At 41.6% G+C, this 13,402-nt stretch overlaps 1 protein-coding gene across 3 annotated transcripts in view; it reads right to left on the bottom strand.

Moving 5' to 3' along the window:
- RIPOR3 (RIPOR family member 3) overlaps positions 1–12,158 on the bottom strand; it is a 51,566-nt gene extending 39,408 nt beyond the window's left edge. The window contains exons 1-2 of one of the 3 annotated variants that reach the window (XM_080628255.1): positions 11,902–12,158; positions 6,224–6,287 (exon numbers count right to left, since the gene is read on the bottom strand). The gene's annotated coding sequence lies outside the window, so the exon portion shown is untranslated. Of the gene's footprint in view, positions 1–6,223; positions 6,288–11,897 lie in introns of all 3 variants that reach the window. The other 2 variants (XM_080628254.1, XM_080628253.1) reach the window with 2 other exon arrangements.
- Positions 12,159–13,402: the final 1,244 nt, after the last annotated feature.

Raw genomic sequence — 13,402 nt, 5'->3', positions numbered from 1 at the left:
ATTTTTCAAGACTTCTGTACAACATAGACTAATTAGATAGGATCAGATGCTGTGAAAACAGTAACTTCTGATAGAAATTTAACTAAACATGAATTTTTTTAAACTAACTTTGCCTATCAGTGTGTCCTTGAAATATAAAGCGTCTCCTGCTGCTAGCTTGGAAACAGATAAGGTTTTTAGGACCACTGCTTCTCTGCCCAATCTTGCTCCCATCAAAGTCACTGGGAGCATTGCCATAACTTCAGAGAGAGGATGAACAAGATCTCTGTAGTTATGTTCTGGAGCTCACACTGGAAAAATGCATTAGTGATGGTTTTCTATAGAAAAGATGCTTCATGTTTTCCCTCTAGTTCCTCGCTTAAGCTTCTTTACAAAACTGTTCTTGATTTTTCTTTATATGTTCTTCATCAGTATGCTGCCTTGCAGTATACAGCGGGTCCCTTGACTAAGTCACAGCAGTAAAGAAAGAATCTTTTGCTGTTTAAGGCTTTTTTAGACAAGGTCATTACACGCAGAGGAAACTGGGTTTAGTGGGGCCCTAGTTCCCCAGGGCACTACCATAATATAAATTATTAATAATAAAAATAAACATTGGCTAGTTTGAACTTCTCTTCATTCCCTTAGAGCTTATTTTTGTGACGGAATTAGCTAAATAAAGCCCACTTGAAAGAATGTTTAATTGCAAACTATCCAAACAAAACAAAATGGAACTAATTGGTTCTTAAATATTAAGCATTCAAAAGGACATGGCTTTGCAAACAGGCAGAAAACTAATGTATATTAGGATACATATGGTGAAGTGAGCAATTAAGCAAAATGCAGTTTAAACTGAACTACGTTTACTTTTAAACCACATATTCAAGTTTTGTCAGTCTGGTTCTGCTTAGAAGACAGCTTTGGATTATTTCAAGCCTAAATGGAATTGAAGCAGTACTCTTTTGCCAAATTTGAAATCAGAAGAGTCAAATTTGTGTACTGCCTTCTGGGCCTAGTTTGCCAGGAAAGACTACACCACCTACAATGATCATTACTCCATGGAGTGCCCCTTAAACCTGTTTCAGCCATAAAAGATAGCTTAGCAAAGACTACTGTTTCAAGTGCTTTATCTAAAGCACTTGGGTAGGGAGAGTTCATATAAACAGTTCTGACAACACATCTCTAAAGGAGAGTGGTGATGCCTTCCATCAGAATAACTGATTGCAGATCTGCCTTGGCCTTTATGAACTTCCTTCCTTCAGCCCTCTGTTTTTGTTACTGCTATATAATTCAAATATTTCACAATCAGCAAATAGACAGTAGCTGTTTGGGCATATTCATTACAGGTTAATACAGTGGCCACATTAATTTCTTAAATCAGAAGTATTTCTAGCAAGACTCGAAAATGATCTCCCTAATGTAGCTGGAATTTGTAAACAATAAAAAATATATTCTACATTAGAAAGGAGAAAGAAGCAGGCAAGTTATAACCAAAATCATACTGTAAAAATGATCTTAAAAACGAGTTAGTGGCAGAAGAATTTCTGTTTGGAGGAGCTGTGTGTGCTGTGACATGAAATCAGCCTAGTGGTGAGCCACGCAAAGTGCACTAGCTCATCAGGCACATGTTTACTCTCCTGCTTATCAATAACTGACATTAACAAGACTTCTGCCAGAGATAATAAATTCCTGGAAATGTCAGACTCTTCTACATCACCCAGCCCAAGCACAAGAGAGCTACTCACTAGAAAGGAAAAAAAAAGACACAACTGGAAGTGCTAAACAGAAGTTGCGCAGCAGGATCCGTTGAGATCAAACCACTTCAACATTTAGGCCTAAAGCTAATCTAATTTTAAGGTCCCTTGAAATGTTATGAATATCATCAACAAACACGGCAAGAGTTGCTCATGAAAATGCGTTTCAGTTTTGTGCACAAAAAACCCCTCAATCAGCTCTCTGTTTCAAACTTCTTCAAAGACTCTGAACCCAACTGTTTGTTCCCTGAAGACTCAAAGCTTTTACTGCAACGAGCAGTCACATCTGCTTAGCGTTTCATATTTTGCAGCATCACAAGGAGTTTTTCTTAGACTGTGGACTGGTTTAGTCAGCATCTATGTGTAAGTACAACAACAAAACTCCAACAGAAGAGATAAGTGAAGTATTCTGCCAGTTTGTTTCTACCTCTCTCCCCAAAAGACACCAGCATTCCTGACAAAAGGAGTGTTCTTATATGAGTGTTTTGCCAGCACAGCTAAATCTTTATGGCTTTCATTTTTTAACATTCCTGTTAGCACTCACAGCTATGCCAGAAACTTTGTTACAGAGATCTGTACAGCTACAAAAGAAAGCTTTGTTGGTTTAATACATCTAGTATAGTTCTGAAAAATATTAGTAGTCTGCGGATAATATAACATTGTCTGTGTACCTATACTACCAGCACCTCACTGCTATCAGAATATTGGTATTATTTACTACAAAAGTTACCTTAGAATGAATGGAGCAGCTTGGCCAGCCTGTGCTTTCTACTAAAACTCTCACAGAATCCTAGAATGGTTTGAGTTGGAAAGGATCTTAAAGCTCATCCAGTTCCAACCCTCTGCCATGGGCAGGGACACCTTCCACTACAGCAGGTTGCTCCAAGCCCTGTCCAGCCTGGCCTTGAACACTGCCAGGGATGGGGCAGCCACAGCTTCTCTGGGCACCCTGTGCCAGCGCCTCAGCACCCTCACAGGGAAGCATTTCTTCCTCGTATCTAATCTAAATCTCCCCTCTGTCAGTTTAAAGCCATTCCCCCTTGTCCTATCAGAACTAAAACTATTAGTACTAAACACACACACAAGTTTACTGTGCACTATAACTGCTTCTATACTCGCATCTTTTGCTAATTCAGCCTTGTTGGTAAAGAACCAATTTTTCACAGTCCTTACCCAATTTAACTGAAGGCAGGAATCTGTAATATAGACAGAAGCTTAACAGCTGTAGAGAGGGGCTTATGACTTGTGTCTCTTTAGATACTACAAGGACTTCACTAGTACAGATGTACTGCTATAAAGGATCAGATAAAAGGATAAGTAATATTAGCACAGAGCATTGCTGTATCAATACAGCTGTAGAAGCTTTTAATGTCATATGCCTACATCATTGAAAAAACATCAACTGAGACAAAACTATATAGTAGTACAGCCATACTACAATTAGGCACAGAACAAAGGTTAGTATGGCTACACAGCAAGTGTAGAACAAGTGTCAGTTCTCAGTTTATAAATAATCTGTAGGTAAGTCTTTCCCGACTCATAAAATAACTTATTTCTGTGATGTAAATTGACTTAGTCTATGTTACCCAGACTCTATTACTTTCCCATGAATCAATTACAATCGATACCTCTCTTGCTGAATAGTATGCCACTTGACAAACTGGGCCCTTTCTAAGAAAGTTCTCTCAGTTTCCTTTCAACACGGAAGGAGTGAATTCAAGTGCTAACACATACACTGACTCAAATGTGTGAAGAGCTCTTACCCAAAACCAGTGAGCAAAAGACTCAAGGTATCAATTAGTTCACTGAACATACTGATCCTTAGCTCATTAGCTCTATTGTCCTAATAGAACAAGAACAAACAATATTCACCTTCAGCATGTGGTACGTAGCGAAATTAGAGTCAGATTTTCATACAGTTATCAGAGCTGCAGAGAGTTCTAACACAAAAACTTATGGCCAACTGCATAGTCCATATTCACACCGCTGTTGCTTGATTAATAATTTAAGGAGTCCTGGCAATGGATGAGATCACCAGCAAAGAACTTTATATTTCAGGGCAACACATAGGCAAAACAGCTAAATACCACAGTATTGTGATGAGTCCAGTGATATCAAAGGCACCATGTGTGCACTGATCTGCTTTTCTGGCATCAGCCAGGCACGATTTGTGAAAGATGTGATGATCATGCATCTTGCCAGATGAGCCTGAGATGATGGCAGCAGTGTCCAGAATGCTGAAAGGTGCTGTAAGCACAACAGTGATACGCCTTCCCATTAAGGAGGAACCATGCCTGGCCGGAGCGGCAGCAGACAGAACAGTATGTGATGTTCTGTGTCCCCTGGCAGTTTTCCCACACTTGCAACATGACCCTCCAACCATCAGTGCATGGATCATTGATCTTATGAACTCACGTTTGTGATCCTCTACAGAATTGTCATTGAGAATACACAGCCCAGAGAACTTACTGGCAAAAAATTACTCTTGGGTGATCTTCCAAATTCAGCAATGGCTATTCAGATACAAAATATACATGTTGACAAGAGATTCCAACAATATACTAATTCAGATCAGAATTAAATCCAGACTCTGACACAGTTACAGCAGCAATGGCAGACAGTGTATTCAATGTTATAATAGAAAAATGTTATTTTGCTCCATATGACTTGGCTTACTCAAGGGAGATTTTCCAATAAGCTACAGCTTTACTGTATTGTAAAGATAATCTGACAATTACAGGTCAAAGCATACTTGCTTATTGCTTTAAATGAAATGAAAACCAGTCAAATTCATACACATATGGGAGAAAGATTCATCATGTATTACTACAGCTCTGGAGAAAACAAACTAGGCCGGGCAGACACAGATATTATGTCTGGACTGGAGATCTTACCAGAAGACGCAGTGTATGTTCTCATCCAAAGCCTTCTCTGCAGAACACATACTCCTTTTGTGTTTTTGTTCTTGAAGAACCCAAGGTCAAGCAATTATGAGATACTTTGCACTGCTACTTACTTGTTTTGTACTTCTGATGTTTGTTTGCAGGCAGCTGGGATGCCTGCACTGATTGTCTAAGGTTGTTTAAATTCTTTATTTGTTAACAAATTATGACGGTTGCACAACACATTGGCATGTGAGCACTTCAGAAAAAGGGAGGGGCACAACTCAGCCATAGTGGAATTAGGAACAAGATCTAATGACTTTAGCAGAGTTACACAAAGGATGGCTCTACTGTTTCAGTGGGAGTTGTGGTTAATCATAATAGTATTTCCCATCACCTTTCTACTGCAGGACTCTCTTCAAAGGTAGCATTACCTTCAAGATCACTGTGTCCATTCCAGACAATGAATAACCAGAGCCTAGTGATAGATCTTCATAGTTTGGGCATATACTGTTGTATTAAAGGCATGAAAAAAGGCACATAGTAATGTGCAGACACACAACAAACACAGAGATGCTGAAGCTATGAAGCTACTGAAGGAATTAAACTGATGCATTTTCAGACATGATCCATCCATTTTAACTATTTTTTTATGTCAGGAACCAACTTTCTACAAATCAGTTATCTTCAAACTTTAGAAAAGCCTACGAATTTTCTGTATAGATCAAGTATGAGCCACATTTTCACACAGTTACCCAGTACATACACCCTATTGCAATAATTGCTCAAAGGGCTGCAAATGCGGAATCCCTCTGTCTGTCAAATCTTTTTTGAAACCCTGACCTACTATTTTAACTTTATAGGTCTCATCAAGCAAAATCCTTCCTTATAACCTGCAGAAACCACCTAAACCTTTTGTAAAATCTCAATTACCTAATGCAAAAGCTGCAGAAATTCAGCGCATGGGTAAAGTGAAGGTTATTTACACTGTATTTGTCTGCACTAGTAGAAATATCAACCTACTCATGCTAACATTAAAGCAGTAAATATTAAGGTTTTAAAGCACACTGAGGTCTTTGAGTTGCCTCCCTGTTTATCTGTTGAGTTCCAGCATTGGAGAATGATTTTCCCCTCTTCAAGTTTGTGGCCATTTAAATAATAAAACAGAGGTTATGTAAGTGCAAAGAATTATGGAAAAAATGTAAGTGGAAAGTACATGTTTTTAAAATGCACTTGAATAAGTCAAATGCAGCTGAACTGACATTATTCAGACTTTCCAGTCTTATTCAATACTGGATTGAAACCAAGCACATGAAATCTCAGGCCCAAAGGACGTTTTTAAGAAAATTGTAAGTACCTATATTTCTAGATTACAATGTCTGTCTGGGAAAGCTCTGCTGCCTAAAGAGAGGCTAACCTATCTGCTCCTGGGATCACACAAAAGTGATGTGAACTAATTAAGGCGATGTTTGAATCAGCTTGCAAACATAGGACTGATTCAGCCCCAAAGAGCACCCAAACCAGAAACCTAGATTCAAATATCTGTGGTCTTCTAGCGCAATAGGGATGCAGATTCAGATCCAAATTGTACACTGAAAATTCATTTCTAACCTGTGCAGATGCAGGCTCTAGGCCCCGCTCCACATTCCTTCCACACCCAGAACTGGAGCTCTGCCTGAATAAGGAATGCACGAGTGAAATTAATTTCTTATCTTTGTGGCAGATCTTGTTTGGTGATGTATATGCCTGTGAACCAGCCAAAACTCAGCTGTGTGACATGGCACGCAGTCTACTTCCAAACCAGATAGATTTCAAAAGATTACTCTTGCAGGAGACTTAAAATAAGGTAAAACTGTTTTCATAAGCCTAAGTAATTGCTCTTAGCTCTAGTACACCTGGATATATTCTGATACTTCTGTTATAAATGATTTTCATCAATGGAAGAGTGAAGGTCGTACACTAGGCTGCGTGGAGACGTCATAGGAGCCTTCCAGTATCTGAAGGGGGGCAATAGGGATGCTGGGGATGGACTGTTCATGAGAGACTGTAGCGATAGGACAAAGGGTAATGGGTTCAAACTTAAACAGGGGAAGTTTAGATTGGATATAAGGAGGAAGTTCTTTACTGTGAGGGTGGTGAGGCACTGGAATGGGTTGCCCAGGGAGGTTGTGAATGCTCCATCCTTGGCGGTGTTCAAGACCAGGCTGGACAGAGCCTTGGGTGCCATGGTTTAGTGTGAGGTGTCCCTGCCCATGGCAGGGGGGTTGGAACTGGATGATCTTAAGGTCCTTTCCAACCCAAACCATTCTGTGATTCTATTTGTATAAAAAAATGAGTCACAAAGGGAAGAAATCAGATATTTCCAAACTGAGGTGCATTTAAAAGCATGGCTGTATGAAGAATATACTTAGAATACATTTCACAGATGGAAAAATCTGAACAAACAAATAATAAAAGAAGGCTTCTCAGCATAACAATGTATGTCCATTATCCTCCAAAGTCCCAGGTAGCATTATACATACAGATGCATATGGTAAATTTTTTCCATCACTCCCAAGAGACAGGAATTTCACCCTGGCTTTTGAGAAGATAAATGCAATGATGTTCCCTTCATAAGTATTTCTAACTTTGCAGGGTGAAAGACCTTCTAAATGCATGACTGACCAAGAACTATGGAAACAAGTCTCTATGTGTGGATTTTGGCCTTTTTTAAATTTCCCCAGATCTTTCAGTCAAGTGTATACAAGAACTGTTAGTTACAGATGCTGATTTTTCTGATGCATCTATTATAAAATTTAAATCCTAGTGCAGATACAATTCCAGCTGCATTTTTGTTTAATTAATTAGGTAAAAAATCAGCACAACTGAACAATAAAAATCTCTTTTTGCAAATACTGAATGTATCCACATCTAGAGAGTTTCTGATACAACTATTACATGCGCCAACCTGTTTGCTGTAGTTGTGGCCTTCCTAGGTGTATTTCCCATTAACCTACCCCAAACAATATGCAAAACTGTCAGATAAAGATGCCCTTCTGGTCAAAAAAGTGAACAGGGGATATTCAGGTAATTCATGTTGCATTTTGTTCAGACACATATTTTCATAATAGTTGAGTAAGGCTATGTTGCACAGATAATCCTGTGGCAACTACTCTGAGAGAAAAGAATGCAAGCTAAAATCAAGGGCTTTCTTTGGCTGCTTTAAGGCTTGCTTCCTGGGCAAGATTAAATCAAAACATATCCTATATACATTCCCCCTTTTCATCAGCATGTCAATTGTCGTAAGAATGTGCTACTAACTCTCAGCATCAAAATCTGGGCTAATTTTATGTAGTCAAATGTTTCCTTACTTTTACAGAAACAACTATTACTGGAAATACTTTGCAAAGCATGTTGCAAGTGGAGCTGAGTAAATCAGTCAGCACACTGCACACTTTTCAGGGACAAAGTTTCTAAAAATGAGTCAAGATTTAACAACAACTGTCACTGAGATACATAACTCATGCCCATAATAGAATATTTTCAACCCTATATAGAGCATTTTAAAATGCTAACAGATGTATGAAACAAGAAGGCAAAATTCTCCTCTATTCTCTGCTGTGCACACACATAACACACATAGAAACCAATGAAAGGCTCTAAACCATTTTCCACTAGAAAGACAATTTGCTCCCAATCCCTCCTCTCTTTAAATTGTTTCTGTGGCAACACATCTGGTGCTATAATTCTGGGCCAGAACATTAACTATCCTGAAAGAAGAAAGTTATGTTGTTGTTCTGGTCTGCAAGAATGTGAAGCAGAGAGAGATGCAAACACATGTAATCACATAACCCTTTTTGCCTTGGTAGATCACAGAATATTAGCTACTGATATTTATGCATAGATTAAAATTACACATTTAAGAATGTTTCTCCAATGATTAGAGAAAAACTCTTGTGGTGAGCAGATATTCTAGGAGCCAGCCTTTTTAAAACAAAATGACGAGGGCTGTGTTACCACTGATCCAGCCATATGAAATAAGTGAGGAAAGTATTCAGCTAAGAGGAACAAGGTGCATTCCTTAATTATAAATGTAACTCTTCTTATATGATGGGAAAAGATTGATATTGATTTCTTATTATCTTGGCATTACTACGCAAATGTTACTGTATCATCACCATTTTACAATGACAGATGTCAGGAGCACATCAGGCCAAACTGTGTGTTGAATTCCCAATGTCCCTGGTATTATTTGCCCACATGGAAACACACAGCCCTTGATCTCTGAGCTCCTGAGGACCAGTAGATGTTACTGGCCTTACTTGAAATTATAGGAATTGAAGTCTTAGACATGCCAGCTTGAGCGTGCAGCATGCTCAAAATTCATAGTCTGAACAATCTAGCTGTAGAAAAAGGAAAGAAAAACAAGAATAAAAGTTTACAGCCCAAATTCAGTTTGCTAAGTCAACAAATGAACAGGGAGTTTTAATCAGTAATAATCCTGACAACTCAGTCTGAAATCTTAAAGCCATACTATATGACTTGTAATCCAGTGAGAATTATTATGGGTATTTCATTGTGCAACTGAGATTCACACCTCATGATATAAACTCTACCATGGATCCTAATCCATAATACAAGGGCCAGAGCAATTTGCATGGGCTATTGCTGTCACTAAACTCAGCCTGGAGTAGCAAGAGTTAAAAAAATAATGAAAGTGGATTTTTGCTACTCCACCAAGCAAATCAGGGAAGAATTAATGGAAAGAATGTATCTGATGAGTAAGAAAATACGATGACACAGTTATTTTTCCAATAATAATTGCATTTTAAGTTCTCCATGAAACAAATTTTATTATTTAATTTGAAACATCTAACTTCAAATCTAGATCAGTTACATATAAATCTGTTTGTTAGCTACACTCACAGTACTTTTTGTACTAGTAACAAAGAGGACAATATCATCCTGGTGTTCTGATCCTCCAGATTACTAATGATTAAATGCATTGACTGGCCGAAAACCAAGATTTTTCCCTAACAAGTTGAATTGAATTAAAATTATGGGTTCCAGGCATTCTGTCTTTGAAGACATCCTGGTTTAAAGCAATCTGTGTTCAGGGGGAATAAACTGGCAACAGAAATGGAAAAGTGGATAAAAGCTGGTATTTCATAAATATGTATATCCCTTCCGTGCTTCCAGAGGCACACGCTGACCATCAGGATTAAGCCCAGGACCCTGAGCACCTGCAGTCACTAAAGCCCAGCTGATGTCCTGTGCAAGACTTTGCTGTCTGTAGCATTTTGGATTGTCACCAGCCAATCACCTTCCAAAATCCAGTGCTGGCCAATAACAGTCTGGATAATTCAACTCTGTCTGTTCCCTTTTTCTCAGCCTTTTGGCTAAGATCAGGCGTGCATATTTAACTAATATTAAACCTTCTATTTTACATCAAATAACTCCTTCACTTCCAATCCAGCCATTCTATTCATTGCATCCAAATGGCGTAATTAACACACCTTCTGAGACAGTTCTCACACTCTTGCTCTGCCTGCTAAAACTGCATATATATATATACACAGAACCTCTGTTTTGTCCTGAGGCACTATAACTTCACATTATCACTCCTCAAACCCCTGAGAAAGAGACACATTAAAATCATAACTTTTCCCTCTCTGTAGACTGAATCTGGTTTCCTTTTCTCACCATTTTCTCTATTCTACTCCTCAAGTTCTTTATGAGGATACTGCAAAGGAATATTTGTGAAGGAATTAGCTGTGGAAAGGAGTAGTGATATTGGTGGATCTGTATTACCTGGTCCCAACTCGCTGCCAGGATTGCTCCTAAGGAACCCAGGCTGGAGCAAACATTGTAGAGCAACTGCACGGCTGCTCTTTGTCTTGACAGAAGGAAATCATCTCATCTTTATACTACCCCTTAGGGAATGCCATTACATAACTCACTGTTTGGCCTATATTTCCCGATTCTTGGCTCCATGCTGTTAACAGAAACACCACTGCTTTACTGCAGTTACGGACTCAAAACTGAGCACTAGACAAGGACACAGGACCTGTCATCTCAAGGAAGCTCTTGAATTCCTCTAAACAGGGTCCAGACTCTAACTGGAAGAAAATTTTACCAAGATACTACCATGTTGCATGTGTTGTATCTCCTGCAAGTTCCTTTCTGGACCTGGGGCATGAAGCAAGCTTGGCCTGATGTTCAGTAACAGCTCTGCCCCATTTTGGCAGGTTTTATGCAGCTTTTCCTGCATTACTCATTACATGTGGTGCTTATGTCATTCATGCTGCAGAACTCAGAGCACAAGCATGTAAGTGATCAGCTGCATGAGAAACAAATACAACAGAGAAGTTTCTAATACGCATGTTCCTTTAGGCACCGCATCTTCCCCAGATGTATCTCTCCATTCAATGTGAAATGTTCCCCCACATATATTCTGCGTTATTTACTATCCTTACAAACGATCTTCCTCTGTTGTTTTATTTTTAATTAATTCTTTCCAAAAAGGATATGTAATGCCCCCCACTAATAGGTGTCGCTCCCATTTTACAGCTGTGAAAACACAGGTAGAGATGGATTAAGTCTTGATCCCAACAAAGGAAATGACTGAATCAGGAGTTTTGGGTACTGGTGCTGTACCCTGACTCTGGTTCAGTACTCAAGAAATGGCTCAAGAAATAGGTAACCATATTTTTCAAATTCCTTGAAGTTCCTTTGGTTGATGAACCATTTCCATATGGTCCAACTTATTTAAAACACTTTTTAAAAGGGGAAATTAAACTTTCTCTGAAGCAAAATGTAACTGGGCTGTGACCCAAAACCTCAATTCACATTTATGAGCATATAAAATGTAACCTCTGCACAGACAAAAAGAGTTAACTAAAATATAGCCAGCCCATACAGTGACACCTCCAAAATGCAAACCCTACAGGACAGCATACTGTCCTGCTGCTCTTACTTTTCCACCTGCTCCAACCAGGCACTCACTGTCCAGGAGGATCCTGGGGGTTTCCTGGCATGAATGTGTTAACCCTGGATAAAAGCTACCGCACCTCTTTGCACTGATGTAGCTTCTGCAGGAAGATCAGCATCCTTCCAAGCTTGCTTACTTACAGATGCCCGCAGGCTCCTCAGGAGCCAAACCCCTAAGGTAACATGCACCCCCCTAAGGTGACATGCACCCCCTCCATAGGTGACATGCTCACCCATAGGTGACACGCTCACCCATAGGTGACACGCTGCCCCCAGGATGACATGCCTCTCTCTATAGGTGCCCTGTTGCTCTCACCTACCGATAAGGTGCCGGTGCCTCCCGGTTGCCCCGCGCGTCTCGGACACCGCCTCTCTGCCCGGTACCCCAAGCAGCGTTACTGACGCTTCCCTGCCGCGAACCTCCCACCGCCGGCGGGGCGAGGGTCGCGGTCTGAACAGCGTGGGGCACCGCTGCCTCTCCCAGCCCGGAGCCGTCACGCTGTCCCCGACAGAGCCGCTCCGCGCTGCTCTGCGGCCGGGTGACTCCCCTCTGCCCTCTCGCCGGCTCCGCACAGCTCCCACGGCAGAGTGGCGAAGCGGGACCCGCCGGGAGCGCCCCGATAGCCGCCGCTTATCGCCGCGGCCCGTCACCCAGCTGGGCTCCGTTTCCAGGAAGCCGCGGCTCCGGAGCGCTTGTCTGCCGCTGGGTGCCGATCGCCCCGTCCCACTCGCTGCCTCCTTCCCTCCCTCTCTTCCTCCCTCCTCCCTCCCTCCCTCCGACCCCCCTCATCCTGGCAAGGGGGCTGGGAAAGTGCAGCGCGGCTCCAGCACATGCCGCGCCCGCGGTCACGGCCCGGACCCTCTGCCATGAACCGGGAACACCCCGGGCGCCCCCTCGCTAGCTCCGGCCGTTCTGCTCCGGGCCCAGCGGCGCCGCAGGGCAGTGACAGACCGGCTACATCCGCGGGGACACCCAGACCTGTAACCCCCCGTTAATTCCTCCTTTCCCCTGACCCACCAACTCTTACCACCTCACTTCTCTGGCATTTTCTTCCAGGTCCGGATTCCCTTCCTTTCCCATCCTCCCCATCCTTTGCCCATCCTCCTCTGCCTCTGCCCCATGATCTCTCTTCACTACCCCTTTCAAGATTCCCTCCTCTTACAACCCTCAGTCTTGCCCTAATCATCATCTTTCTTTCTCTTACTGCCTCCTCCCACGGGTTTTCCATCACCGAAGATGTGTAATTTGCTCTCTTTGATTCTCTGCTAACCAAAGCCCGCTCCGAGTCCTCCTGTTGCACCCACCACTGACCTCCGTGTTGCTTCTTCAGGCAGGTACTGTTCCTCGAGAACGGGCTCCCTCTCGATAGCTTTCCAAGCACCTTCCAGATAATCCTGGCAAAAAGATGTGAAATGGTGATGTAGAAAGCAGGCTGCAATACTTCTGGTCCTTGCCTCACCACATGAACCCACACAATCACACCTCTTTCCTTTTGAACAATGCTTGCCCGGCCTTCTGTAAACACCAGCACACAATCAGGTTCCTGCCTTGGGCAGAGCACTGTGTATTATGGTATGGCTCATCCCTCTTCCATTTGCCCCTCTGTTTTTTAGCACCATGAGGCTGATTGTCTGACAGCACAGGAAGCCTGACACTCCCCACGAGGAAAATGAGCTGACTCTATGGAATTTGCACATGCTGTTATGATAACTTTATTACTAATAGTGTTTGCTCCCTTTCAGACATACTCAGCAACATCCAGGACATGCATCAGACTCTTCTACCCTTTTACAGGAGGATAAAACACACACTAAAGTTCT

The sequence above is a fragment of the Psittacula echo genome, assembly GCF_963264785.1.
Source record: "Psittacula echo genome assembly, chromosome: 12".
Taxonomy (NCBI): Eukaryota; Metazoa; Chordata; class Aves; order Psittaciformes; family Psittacidae; genus Psittacula; species Psittacula echo.
This window is presented reverse-complemented; position numbering and strand designations above follow the sequence as displayed.